Source organism: Centrocercus urophasianus, unplaced genomic scaffold, assembly GCF_019232065.1.
Source record: "Centrocercus urophasianus isolate 14NV4802_14NV808 unplaced genomic scaffold, USGS_Curo_1.0 seq_14, whole genome shotgun sequence".
In the NCBI taxonomy this organism is placed as follows: Eukaryota; Metazoa; Chordata; class Aves; order Galliformes; family Phasianidae; genus Centrocercus; species Centrocercus urophasianus.
Genome location: NW_024884586.1, coordinates 50363526 through 50378348, shown reverse-complemented (window position 1 = coordinate 50378348; position 14823 = coordinate 50363526). Strand labels below are relative to the sequence as shown.

The 14823-nt window shown below is 44.6% G+C and overlaps 1 non-coding gene across 1 annotated transcript; it reads right to left on the bottom strand.

Moving 5' to 3' along the window:
* Positions 1-2653: 2653 nt before the first annotated feature.
* Positions 2654-2725, bottom strand: TRNAH-GUG. Its single transcript has one exon. It is a non-coding gene; the product is annotated as a tRNA-His (tRNA).
* Positions 2726-14823: the final 12098 nt, after the last annotated feature.

The following is a 14823-nucleotide window of genomic DNA, read 5'->3' as shown; positions in this document are numbered from 1 at the left end:
GGAGCAGGGGCTGGCAAGGAGAGGGGAAAGGAGTTATCCAGTCCTGTCCTCTCATCCCAAGCACTAGCAGCCCAGGAAGTGATTTGCTCTTTAAACTGAGTTTCTGATTTAGAGCTGACCTTTATATATATGAGGAGAGGATGCTGCTGTTCACAGAATCACAGAATCACAGAATCACCCGGGTTGGAAGGGACCTCAAGGATCATGTAGTTCCAACCCCCCTGCCTAGCAGGGCCACCAAACACACACATTCAGATCAGGTTGCCCAGGACCCTGTCCAACCTGGCCTTAAACACATCCAAGGACGGGGCATCCACAACCTCCCTGGGCAGCCCGTTCCAGGGCCTAACCACTCTCCTTGTATAGAACTTCCCCCTAACATCCAACCTAAATCTTCCCTCCTTCAACTTCGATCCATTTCCCCTAGTCCTGCTGTTGTCAGCCCTTTTGAAGAGTTTACTCCCCTCGTGGGTGTAGGTTCCCTTCAGGTATTGATAGGCTGCAATGAGGTCACCCCGCAGCCTTCTCTTCTCCAGGCTGAACAAGCCCAACTCCCTCAGCCTGTCCTCATAGGGGAGGTGCTCCAGCCCCCTGATCATCTTAGTCGCCCTCCTCTGGACCCTTTCCAAAATCTCAATGTCTTTCTTGTACTGAGGGCTCCACACCTGGACACAGTACTCCAGATGGGGCCTCACAAGAGCCGAGTAGAGAGGGACGATCACCTCCCTGTCCCTGCTGACCACCCCTCTCCTGATGGAGCCCAGGATCCCATTTGCCTTTCGAGCTGCCAGAGCGCACTGCTGGCTCATGTTCAGTCTCTCGTCCATCAGGACCCCCAGGTCCTTCTCTGCCGAGCTGCTCTCAAGGACCACTCCTCCCAGCCTGTACGGGTGCCTGGGGTTCTTCCGGCCCAAATGCAAAACCTTGCACTTTGCCGTGTTGAACCTCATTAGGTTCACCCGAGCCCAGCCCTCCAGCCTATCGAGGTCCCTCTGAATGGCATCCCTTCCTTCCACCGTATCAACCGCACCACTCAGCTTGGTGTCGTCAGCAAACTTGCTGAGGGTGCACTCAATTCCCTCATCGATGTCATTAATAAAGATGTTAAAGAGCACCGGTCCCAAGACAGACCCTTGGGGGACACCACTTGTTACCGGCCTCCACCTGGACATAGAGCCATTGACCACCACCCTCTGTCTGCGGCCTTTCAACCAGTTTCTTACCCATCGGGTCGTCCACCCATCAAATCCACTTCCCTCCAATTTGGAGATGAGGATGTGGTGGGGGACCATGTCAAAGGCCTTGCTCAGGTCCAGGTAAATGACATCAGTCGCCTTCCCTTCGTCCACCAATGCCGTCACTCCATCATAGAAGGCCACAAGATTAGTTAGGCATGACCTGTTGTCACTAACAAGAGCTATTTCTTTACTTTTCAGAATGGGCTGCTTCGGAAGTCTCATCTGTGGAGTCTGATCACAAGGAGCAACTCAGAAAGCCTCTGCAAACCCACTGATTTGGGGGAGGTTGGAGATGAGAACAGCCATCAGCCATCAGATGAGGCTGTGACAGCCAAGCTTTGGGCTTTGTTTTCCCTCTCCAAGAAGCACAGTAACTTTCCAAGTGCTTTCCCAAGGCATGTGGAAACCCCCCCACACACCATGCACATCAGCACGGTTAGATCCACCCTGAGGTCAGAGAGCACCCTGAAGTTCAGGGCCATCCCAGCAACCTCTGGGCTATCAGGAGACATCCATGTGTCCCCGCTCCTTGCACAGCTCTCTTGTGCACTGCAGACATTCCATGCCTGGTGTTGCAATCAGCAATTACCAAAACAGATCCTGCAAAGTCGACAGGGAGGTTGTTCATCTGCATGCATTAACTGAAGGGCAATCCAGTCTGCTTGGGAGTCAGATTTTCCCCAGCAAAGCTGTGTAAATATAACTCCAAAGCATTCATAGACGTGCTGGGAAGTTTCCTCTGAGCCAAACAATATTTTTAATTCGCTGATAGCATTTTAATTTTCTCATGATGAAGAACCTCTAAAGGCAACCACATTGGAGAGGGAGAAAGGGTCAAGAGGCAATTAAGAAAGGAAGATCTTGCTTTTCACTGCTAGGAAAAACAGTTAATTAGATGAAACAAGCTAAAAAGAGAGAGAGAAGAGCTGAACTGTAATTTGGAAAATTTAAAAAGCTTTCTATCAAATAAATTGATTAGCACACTAATCATAATCAGGACTCTTGGATTAACAGTTAATTTGGGGAATCAATTAATAGCAGCATTTTTCAAATCATGGCTGCCTCTGGAGCGCAGGGAATTCATTGCGGTGTGTTTTTAGAGATAACAGATGCTGGATTAGGGCTGCGCAGTGATTCTCTGACAGTGTAACAACTCTGTTGCACCCCACTTCCAGGACTGTATTTGGAGATATTTGTGTGTGTTGGCTGAGCTGTTCTAAGTCCTTTCTCAAATCGTTTACTTTGGAGTGCAAACTTTTCTCACAACTTTTTTGCTCCCTCTGCTCGGTTTGAGGGCTCCTGTAATAATCTCCTCCCTTCAGCAGCTGTGAAAGAACACATGCCAGAGTATGACAGAGTTAAATCAGAAGGGACCCACCACCCAAAATTCAAGCCACGTTTAGGGGGAGTGTTCCTGCCGTGACTCGGATTCGAACCGAGGTTGCTGCGGCCACAACGCAGAGTACTGACCACTATACGATCACGGCTGTGCTGTGCTTGGTGCCACTGCTGAGCACGGTTATATACACCAGGATTTGAAACTGCTGCTGTGCTGGCATTACCTTGTTGGAGTGCCCAGCTGCATGTCTTGTGTTCTGTTCCTCCCGGGAGATGAGATTCAGCAGCAGGCACAGATGGATCCAAGTTAAATCCCACTTTTCAACCTTTGCTTGAGTTTCCCAGCACAGCAGCTTTCATAACTTTCCTTCCAATACTTGAAGGGAGCATTTAAACAGGAGGGGGGAAGGCTGTTTATGAGGGTGTATAGTAATAGGACAAGGGGGAATGGTTTTAAGCTGAAACAGGGGGAGGTTTAGGTTGGATATGAGGAGGTTTTTCCCCCAGAGGGTGGTGAGGCACTGGCACAGGTTGCCCAAGGAGGCTGTGGATGCCCCATCCCTGCAGGCATTCAAGGCCAGGCTGCATGTGGCTCTGGGCAGCCTGGGCTGCTGGTTGGTGACCTGCACACAGCAGGGGTTGGAACTGGATGAGCACTGTGCTCCTGTGCAACCCAGGCCATTCTGGGATTCCATAAGTCTTCAATCCTGAATGAGAAAAGCTGTTTGGAAGGCAGTTTCTCAAAATACTGTCTCACAGCTCTCATTTTAGAGTTGTCTAGTTCAAATCTCTCCCTCCATCCGTGGTACAGAAGGAATTTTGCTGCGCAAGCTGTTCAGATTCACATGCTTTTCTTTCTAGTGATGAACAACCCCACTGGAGGGTCTCTTCCAGACTTAGGACCAAAAATATTACAGAAACTCACTGCAAAATGTTTGTTAAAGTAAAGATGATGGCTTCTCCAGTATCTGTGTAATTACGCTTTAAAAATGCTCATTAAAATTGAATTTTCTGTCCAATTTTATAAACAATGAAAATATATGAAATACATGTCTCCTTTGAGTAGCCCATTCCTCTCTCCCCATCACAGAATGTCCATACTAACATTATCTGTAATAAAATCAGCACAATTAAATGAGAAATAGTGAGAAACTATTGTTTACAATACTCAAAATAAGAGAATAGAAGCAGTCATATACAGCATGTTCAGGAAAGGTAAGACATTTATACAAATACGCCTACTTTGAAAATTGTAGCTTATGAATGATGAAATTATTGGTAATGGGAGAGATATAATCTGAGTGCTAAGGTTTGTTCAGATCTCTAATTCCACTGACATGAGAGGAAGGGTGTGTGATAAGGCAGAGGCAGAGGCATGTAGAATGAAACCTTCCTGGACAAAAGAAGGCTGCGGGGTGAGCTCAGTGCAGCCTGCAGTACCTAAAGGGAGCCTGCAGACAGGAGGGGAGTCAGCTCTTGGCAAGGGGAGATGACAGCAGGACAAGGGGAAATGGTTTGGAGCTGAGGGAGGGCAGATGGAGGTTGGATGTCAGGGGGAAGTTGTGTGCTGTGAGAGTGGTGAGGTGCTGGAACAGCTGCCCAGAGAGGCTGTGATGCCCCGTCCGTCCCTTGAGGTGTTCAAGGCTGGATGGGGCCCTGGGCAGCCTGGGCTGCTGTGAAATGTGGAGGTTGGTGGCCCTGCATTGGTGGGGGGTTGGAGCTTCATGATCCTTGAGGTCCCTTCCAACCCGGGCCATTCTGTGATTCTAGGATTATATGAAAGTTGCATGCAAATGTGCAGCTGGGTACAGATGGTAGGGCTACTCATAACCATTAGAAGTCCAACTTTTGAGAAGGACTGTCTAAACTTAGTGGTCTATCTCAGGATGGACAGAAATATTCACAAGGGCTCCAAAAGTAATGCCTCCTGTCATGGTATGTTGGTCCAAAGCTAGAGGTGGATGTTGGTGGGATGCAGGGGAGGTTAACCCTTCCCACCAATATTCCATGACATGTTGACAGGTGGTAGCAGACGGGCAATCTGACAGAGTGAAATCTGACATCGAAGTGCAGAGGAAGCAAAGGTGTGGAACTGATTTACTTCATACAGAAAAAATTGTGCCCATTGGCATTCATTGATGCTTGCTGAATCCTTATGGAGACCAAAAAGTAGATTTGAGCATGCTGAGGTGGTGGGTAGTGCATTTCAGCATGGCAACAGTGATGTGAAAGACAAGCCTGACACTCAAGGTTAGGCTGGAGGGATCTCTGAGAAGCTGATGGAGCTGTGGGTGTTCTGGTTCATTGCAGGGGAGTTGGACTAGACTGGACCCTTAAAAGTCCCTTCCCACACAAATAATTCTGATTCTATAACTACATCCAACACAATCATTTAATTTATTCTAAGATTAATTGTGTTTTTGAGTCAAGGGCTTGCTGCATCAGGACTATAGGGATTCTGGATCCCATTCTGCTGTGAGAAAAAATGACACCTGAGTCACAGGGTCAATGATGGATCACTGTTTGCCTTTGCCAACACGCCAGGTTGTTTACTTAATCTGTGTACGATGGGAGATTCTTATCCCAATTATGTATCCACTGTTTGTCTTTAGATTTATCATAACAGCTTGCTTAAACAAAGACAAACAAAACACTGTTACACTGTGATGTGTTGTTCTTGATAAACGATATAATGTTCCTAATTCAGAACTTGGATGCCAACTTTAAGTATGTTTTAATTCTGCTCTCCTAAGCTTTCTTTAGGCAGAAATTCTTCCTTCAGAGGCAGTGAGGCCCTGGCACTGCCCAGAGCTGTGGGTGCCCCATCCATCTAGGCTCTTGAAGCAATGGATGTGGTCCTGGGTAGCCTGAGCTGGGGGGCACCCAGCTCACAGCAGGGGATTGGAACTGGGTGATCTTTGAGGTCCCTTCCAACTGAAGCCTGGTTCTACGATTCACTGATTCTACGACTGTTGTGGCTGTGGATCTGCCATCATCCCACAGCCTGGTTTTCTGCAGGAGACAATGAGCATCCCTCCAGATTTTCCATGAGCCCTAATAGCTTTGAGGTTAAATCAGAGTCACTTGATATCAGAAATTCTATCTTGCTTTTAATCTACTGATCACCTTATCCCATAATTTTTTACTAAAAGGTGACCATCCAAGTAATCAAATTTATGTTCCTTATGTCTCCTTAGAATATGTATAGCGTCCATTAAAAAAAATCATCATCATCATCTTTCATTTTCTTTTCAGTTGAAAACACCTCTGTAACATTAGATATGTTTTCTTAAAATGTTGCAAAAAGGATTAAAGTCTGACTCCTCTGATGAGAATCAAGATGAAATTCTCTCATACTGTCTGTGCTTAAAAAGGGGCAGGAATTGATGGATACTTAGAAATAGAGACAACAGGAAGGAAGATGCCTCGTGGAATCATAGAATCATAGAATCATAGAATGGCCTGGGTTGAAAAGGACCACAATGATCATCTAGTTTCAATCCCCCTGATAAGTGCAGGGTCGCCAACCACCAGACCAGGCTGCCCAGAGCCACACAGAATAAGTGTGAATTCTGCAGTGTAAAAACCTGCCTGCATTTCCAGGGATCCATGTGCTCAGTGGTGGAGTCTCACGAGGAACAGAAGGTGCTACATCCTCCCCACTGTGTCTCTCACTGTCCTTGGCTGGTCTCATGAACTGCTGTGGTTTAACAAAGCATCATCACATCTTCAAGTTACCAGCAATGACACTAGAAGAAATTTGGTGTTGGCATTCAAGCTGGACCAAAGCTTTATATTATCCTGTCTTGCAGAATTTGGGGCCTTTCATCTCCAGGGCATCTTGTACTGAGAGATCTTTTTTTCTGCTGCCATTGACGTAGCAAATGAGGCCACAAACACCTGCTTATTATTAAGAGCAAGAACAGTGATGATGGCTATGGTTAAAAAAAAGTACACCTTTATCTTTCACAACTGCTACTGTCCAGCTGGCTGAGTCTCAACATTATTTTTGTAGTGGCAAATTACACAGTGACTTCCCCACTGCTTCTCCCAAATGTGTCTTTATGTGGGACTGAAACAAAAATCCACTATTAATTCATGTTAATATTCAACATTTATCCTTAGTTATGTTGTTTGGGCTTGGTCTTTCCTTTTAAATTCCACTTTAGTATTGATTCAGTAAGGTACTTGGGATTGCTTTGTAACAGTGTGGATATGAATTGACTACACTCTTACATGTAAAATAAGTGGTGGAGCAAAACTGGGCTTTTGTTTCAGATTTGTGCAGCAATGTGTGATGTATTCAGCTGCCCTCACTTTAATATTATTTCTGAATTTTGCCCCGAGCTGAATTAATTCCCAAATAGAATATTTTTCAAAGTTTCCTGTGTCATGTCAGCAGCTCTTTAAATGCACATATTTTATATATGTGCATTAGTTTCTTGATTATGAAAAAGTGTTATTAAATATGTAATAAAATATTTACGCAGTATGACTTTAAAGCTAAGAATATTAGATCACAAGAGATTACTCTAATTGAAATAGTCTGCATGTGAAGCTGGAGTCTAATTTAAGCTGCCTAGCCTACTCAAAACTTAAACGAGTAATATATGGGTGACACCTGATCTGCATTGCTCTTCAAATACCAGCAGTTGCAATATTATTAATTCTTTATTAAATTGAGAATCAAATAAGCCATTTCCATTCAGTGAACACTGCCATCTGCGTGACTTGGTTATTCATAGAGTTTATATGATGTGATTGGTAAATAAAGTGAGCACACACGCAAATGTGCATAAACATGCACATACATTCATATGTTGCATAACTTTTCTACTATCAAGGTCAAAATTTGGTGAGATGCTTAAACAACTGCTTAGAATAAGCCCTTGAATTCATGCCTAGCTTTAAGCAATAGGAGAAGAGGGAATGGCCTCATGTTGCACCAGGGGAGGATCAGGTTGGATATTAGGAAAGATTTATTTTCCAAAAGAGTGGTCAGGCACTGGCACAGGCTGCCCAAGAAGGTGGTTAAGTCACCATTCCTGGAGGTGTGCAAGAACCATTTAGATGTTGTGCTAAGGGACGTGGTTTAGTGGGGAAATACTGGTGGCAGGTGGATGGTTGGATTGGATGATCTTAGAGGTCTTTTCCAACCTTGGCAATTCTATGATTCTAAGTGCATTGACTGCACCCATTTATTTGTGTACATGCAATTCAGACTGAACATACCACGTAGTGATTACTGGTGATGCACCAGCCAATGCTTTCAAAGAGAGAAAAAACACAAAAACCAGAACAAAAATGCCCATTCACCTGGGAAGCTCAATCTCTGAATCTTAATTAAAACAACAGCAACAACAACAGCAGTAACAACAACAACAAAAGTTGTGCCTATCCTGGCCTCAGGAGAGCTTTCCTGCTCACCCCGAAGGGACTGGCACTGGTCTTTGGACAGAGCTGTGGATGGGGAGCACTGGTCAGCATCATGAGGGGAAAAAATGCTTTAAAGCTTGTAGAAGATTTGATGGATGAGGTTTTCTGTCCTTTTTTGTTACAAATATGGGACCTTTTCATCCATTGATGTCAGTGAGATTAGACCCATCTCCAAAGAAGAGGCACTGATTTACAGTAGCCTAAAACGTCTCGCATACATCAGCTAAAGCCAAGCCACCACTAGGATCAAAAGCAGATTGTTGACTCTATCCCCTTCCCCCCACTTCCTCATCTCCAGTCACTTTATAGCCCTGCCTGCATCAAAATGATGCCATCTGCTATTATTTAACCTGTAGCTGTGTGCTAACATGGATAACTGGAATGGGACTCACCTGTAAAAAAATGCGGACCCCTTCAAAAGCCATGGGCATTTTCATCATCCAAAGGTGTGGTGAATTGCCTCCCCAGGGCAATTCTGTCACTGCTCTGAGCATGAGGAGAGCTGAGTGCAACTGCCATGGAGATATGCAGTGGTGGGCAAACAACCCTTCTCCAACTAACTGGGATATCTCTGCTTTAATCCACATTGAACAGTCCTACAGTCCTGTTTCAACTTCTGAATAATATATTCTGACAGTAAAGCATAGTTGTCAGATGTTTTGGAATGAATATCTGCTCCAGCTGGCATCAAAAACTGTAAAGCAATGTAGCCTTTGAGCCAAAAAGGAAGGATAATGTTTTCAGGAAAAAGAATACAAGGATGAAGGTTCCATAAAGATGAGTTACAGTCTCTGGTGACACCTGAAACGAACGAGCAGAGTGATAACATTGTTAAAATGCGAGCACACAACACACAAAATCACTTGGATCTGAAACAGGGCTCTGCATTTCCATGGCAGAGCACAACGAACACAGCCCAGTGACAATGTTTCTATTAATACGAGAGGACTTCTAAGCAACAATCAGGGAGTTTTATCAGCTTGCTGTCAAAGCAAAAAGCAATTGGAATATGTGCTCCGAGGGCTCAAACCACATGGTTGATATTAGCTCATGCAAGGGCTCAGGTGGAATAGTTCTATGCACCGAGAGGCATTTTGGAAACGTCTTTTGTAAAGTTTCCAGTCTTCTTGGTTCATTTTGAATACAATACGTGGTGGCAGTTTTGGTGTAAGAATTATTAATAATGAAATCTTTCTCAGTTTTGATCAAAGGAAGAATATTCCGCTTTTTGCTCAGTCACTTTCAAAAGTCTCTGAAATCCCAAATCATTCCTAAAGAGTTGACATTTGAGGAAAATCTTCAGATGAATCACCAAGGGGGGACCCAGAATCCAGTGATCTTAACAATGTTATCCTGCAGGTACTGAATATAAGCTATGTAATCTGTCTCTTTGGTTCAAGAAAGAACCATCCTTAGCCATTTTCTGGCAGATACACAGCTAACTGATGCCCCGAGACCTTCAGAGTATGTGAGGACATCCACCAGCCCACCCCATCACTCCATGACCCTTTACACCAGGAAGTATCTCTCAGCGCACAGCCCAAATCATCCTTGCAATGTCAGGAAACCATTTATTCTTGCTAAGATCTTCCAGGGAATAGAGAAGTCATAGAACCATAGAATATCCTGAGTTGGAAGGGACCCACAGGGACGACTGAGTCCAATCCCTGCCCCCACGCAGCACCACTTAAACCCTGTGTCAGAGTGATGTCCCAACACTCCCTGAGCTCCAGCACTCGGGGCTTTGCCCACCGCCCTCTGGGACACAGCCTTGCCCTGATACCCAACCTGAGGTGAACACTCCATTTTCTCCACTGTTGTTCTTTTCAATCATGGAGATACACCAAATTTCAGTCAGATTGAGGCCAGGCTCAAGGAGCTTCAGCAACTCTGTGTGTTGGAGTAACACGTACATAAGTGTCACAGCTGTGCCTGGCACATCTGTAAGTTGCCCTGCACCCTGTGCTGGTGCTGCCCCAGGATGTGGGGCAATGATTTATGGGATCAGAAGAAGTTAAAATACCAAACCAAATGCACTGGAAAGATAAAATCAAATCTGAGTATACTGGCAGTGTTTCCTTTCTTTGGAACTCTTTTCATTCCATTCACCCCGTAGTAGAAGCAGCTCTATTTTCTAATAAATAACTCTTATTGACATCTTTGTACCTTCATTCTTTAGCAAATTTCTGAGACGAAATGTGTCAGATCCAGCATGTGGTTTAGTTACTAGACCCTCTTATCAATTTACTGTGCAGAGAAGCAAAGTAGAAATGCTTAATGCTGCTGACACACATCTGCTTTTTAAGCAATGTGGGCTCATTTTCCAAAGTGGGAACTTGCTGTCTCTCAAAGATTCGAGGAACCAGTGATTTAGGTGGAAGCAATAAACATTCAGGAGTTTCCAAAGGTATTCTGTTCACTAAGTAAGTGTTTTAGAGGAAACATGAAAATTGCCCTTCTCAAAAGCCTTTTTTAGCACTTTTTTTTTTCCTTTGGAAGCTTTTTTTGCCAATGTGCTTCATGAAATACAGAACTTTCACACTGATTAGGGTGCTATGCGTATCTGCATTATGGGAAAGCCTTACTAGAAGCACCTGCGTAAAGCAGCGCTTTTCCTGCTATTAACTCCAGCAGAAATGTTGCAGATTTTCTCCTGATTGCTGATGTGATTTAAATGACCAAAGTCTGTGAGAGGGCACAAAGTCCTTCCCTCCTGCCTTTAGGGGGGAGCTGTGAGCTGCTGGCCCTGCCTAAGGTGTGCTGAGCCAACTGCTTCCTCTCTCCTCCTTGCAAATAGCCACAGCAGAAATACAGGTGCATTTGAGAGCTGATGCTGAGCTCGTAGTTCCATAACTTTGCTTTCAAAGAATGGACCAGATTTTGATTTATTGCAGCTCTTTCTTCCAGCTGCAATGGCATTCCACCCCTCCTGGCTGTGTAGGGAAGATTATATTTAAAAAAATGCATTGATACGATGGTTCCTGCATGCTACCTAAAGTCAGCCAAGTGGTCTGGAGTCTTCCTTCCCACACTGAACTAACTTCTGTCCACAGGGAGAACACACTGCTCAATCATGGGACTGCCTATGCCGCACCAAAGCCTGCCTAAGCAGAATCTGCTCTGCACTCTAGGGGATGGTTTCATTGTGCACCCATTAAATCCAGCCAAAGCAAAAAGATGTAGCTTCATCCATTGCCAGAACTTCTATCCCCAGGTCTTGTCTTAGACACAGTCCCCTTTGTGGAAAAGCCCAACCACCTGAGATAAGCAGGGTGCTGTTACAGATCGTTTCTTGAGTGCAGTGGCAGGAATTGGGGTTAAATACAGAGCCATTCCCAACAGCACTGCGTGTTGAACAAATAACTCAGCAGTGCAGTATTAGTAGACATCTCTGCAGAAGAGGGGTAGGAATTAATGTCACCTCCATTTGCTGACAGGTAATGAAGGCAGACAGAAAGTAAGTGACTTGCTGGAGGTCACATGGGTGGCAAACTTATTGCACTTTGTTTTCCAGGCCAATGCCATACCAAAAGCTTGTTCTTTGACCGAGAACCTTGTTTTTCATCTTACCTGGTGTGAGGGCAGGATCAATCATAAGAAATCTCTGTTTTGTTCATGCTCCATCTAACAAAATTACAGTGACTTGGAAGATAGCAAGAAATAGGGTGGTGACAAGGGTATCAGATGAGTAAGTGCCACCAGTGGTGACAGAGACTCTGTGGGGAAGATCCTCTGTCACCTCCTTCCAGTTGCTCTCCAGGCACTTGAAAATGCTGAGCACAGATTTCACTCTTGTAAAGCTTTTGGAGATCACTGAGAAGAGAAATTTTGGTCTTTGCTCGAATATAAATATGAATTTCTAAATATAACCCCTACGGAGATTTTCATTCAGCATTTAGCAGTTAAATCAGGTTTTATGAAGCTCTCTTTTAAACTGGTAAATAAAAGAATTCATAACTATTTTTATAGGCTTAAAGAATGTGGATCAGAGATGTGTGCATACCATATTAGCATGCTGTGGTATTCTTATCTTCTTGCTGTTTAAATATTTAGGCATTGTTTGCTTCTATACTTGCTGTAGGATATTGAATCATCTATTCCACATTAACTTTTATGTAGCAATATTCCTGAAGCACAGAAGGCTTTCATCTAAATATATATATATATATGCATTGATAATTAAGCTTCTTTTCATAAGTTATATTAAATCTAAGGCATTTTATGATAGCATTAATGATTGTGCCTAGCCCAGATTAGGTGAGAATTATAGCAAATCCTGCTATTCATATTGTCAAATGTGAGAATTTACTCACCCTTCTTTATATCTCCCTCTCAAAAACAACGAAGGAAAATAACAATTCCCAGGACTGTAACTTTCACTTCTATATACCTGGAGGTGCTTAAGGCCAGGCTGGATGGGGCCCTGGGCAGACTGAGCTGGTGGGAGATGTCCCTGTCCATGGCAGGGATCAAAATCAGATGGGCTTTAAGGTCCCTTCCAACCCCAACCATCCTCTGATTCTATGATATTGTTTTGTAAGTAAGCTAAAAACTACTTTGCAGCAGGTTTGTGATGGACCAAAGGGTCACCTCTGAAGACAGATGCCAGGGAGTCCCAGACCTTCTAACATGTCAATCTAAGATGCGTATAGAGGAAGGTCTCTGGTCTTCCTGTCAAGCTTGGTTGTTTTCATATCAGGGTATCTTAACTGCCCTTTTGCATGCTGATTGCTTTAGGGCTAGATTTCACATATTTCATTCAAAAACCATTGCACTGTGTTTCGTTTTCAAAGGGATGGCAGTCTGTGTCTGGCGGTCTGGGGGGAAGGTTGTTTGCTGGGGGACTAGATATCCAAATAAATAATAATAATAACAACAATAGTAATTTTCAGTTAAAGCATGGTGTTTTATTATGTTCTCCTCATGGGATCTGTGACTGCACTAATGCACAGTGCTAATAGCCTCAGAGGGAGCCTTCCATCATGCATGGCCTCTCACCTAGGAGATTCAGGCTCTGCACTAGAATGCAGTGTGTGGGCCACACATCCCAGCGTCCACATATTTGAGTCAAATTGCTTGATTCAAATAAATGCTGCATGCAGATGAAGGAGTCCCTCACTCAGGGCAAGAGCTAGGTGTTTGCTGTCATCCCAGAACAAGTCCTATAAGCCAAGGTGATGATCCCTTAGTCCCAAAGTTTGATCCAACATTGTCTGCTCTTCATGGATGCCACGGGCCCATGGGGTTGAGGCTCCATTGGGACAGCCCCTGAGGTGGCAGCAGATGGGGTGGTTCATCTTCCAGGTCCTTCATTTGGGTCCCTGTCCCCTGTCTTGGTGCTCCTGTGCTGCTCTGGGCCTGTGGTGATGTATCTGGTAAGCTGGTGGTGCAGCTGGGCATGGTAGCAGTTGGTTGGGGTACCCCCACTATTTTTCTCTTCTCCTCGGGAAGTCCATAGATGAGCTTTTAACCACATAACCTGACAAAAAATATATTCCTTCCTGCTTTTTTTTCTTTTTTTTTCTTTTTTTTTGTGTGTGTGACTGGTTTATTTTCTTTTTTTCTTTTTTCTTTTCCTTTTCTTTTTTTTTAATACTGCCAGTTTGTTTGGCACCTAACTTACTGAACTCAAAGTAGCACTGAATAAATTACTGGGAAAGATGTACTCTGCCCCGAAGTGTTTATAGTGTAGGAAATCAGTGTCTGCTTTCTCTTTGTTAGCAGGCAGTGATGATAAAGTATTAAATTTGATGCACCAATTTGACCGCGGAAGGGCGAACTGGCAGAAGGTTGCAAGTGTGAGGGGAGGGGGATGAAACCATTTTCAGGGAGATTTTTTTTCTTTGCTGCAGCACGCCTTGAGCAGCTCTGATCACAGAAGTAGTGCAGAATTGTCTCAGCTCAGCCCGGGGGGCTGCTACATGCGCCAGTCAAGCTTGTCTAATTAGACCCGTATATTACATTTCCATCCAGCAAACACTCCCCTGCTGCTGCAGTGCCGTCTGCAAGGCTGCTGCTCTTCCACTTGAATGCTCACCAGCCCTGTGCAGGCTGTGCTGTGGGATTCCCTCCAGCAGGAGGACAAAGGCAGGCAAGCAAAGCTGCTCACCTCTCCATTGGCCATAGCAAGACGAGGACGTTATTTCAATGGCACCAGTGGGTTACGCAGGAGTGGAACAGATATATTTTGTCCTGGGCACTTGAAGTTTTCAGTTTCATCTGGTTGAGGCAGAGTGAAAGGACTCCTTCAGGGAGGTCCCTCGAAGCAGTGAGTCACCAAGATCATAAATAAGTCGTATTGTATGCTTTCAGTGATGGCGTCACTGAGAAGCTGCTCCAAAACTCTGCTGCTCTGGGGGCTACATACCTCCTCAGAACTGCAGCTGGAGTTTATTCATAGTCTATTCAAGCCATCAAGATGTCATATGTCTTGCTGTGATGCTGAACGTTGTTTGCTAACCAATGTCAACCTGAGACTCTTTAAAGGAAAACAGTGCTCCTTAAATGACTTCTCACCAGCAATCTCTGTTGGGGCATATCTCTGCAGATGCAGTAATTTCTACCTCTCCTTGCTCAGTCTTATTTGATTTCGTAGCTTGTCTGTCCACCTGTGTGTCTTCCTCAACAACACTTACACATGGCAAAAAACTCCCTGCCTCTTTCAGCTGCTCTGCCCTGAAAAACAAGCCCTGCCCACCAGGAAACAATGGGTACTCTGGACCAGTGAGTCCTCAGTGAGTCACCAGGAGAATTACATCTACCAGAGCTCCAATGCCATGGTATTTTGAAAACATTAAGTACAGTGTGAAGA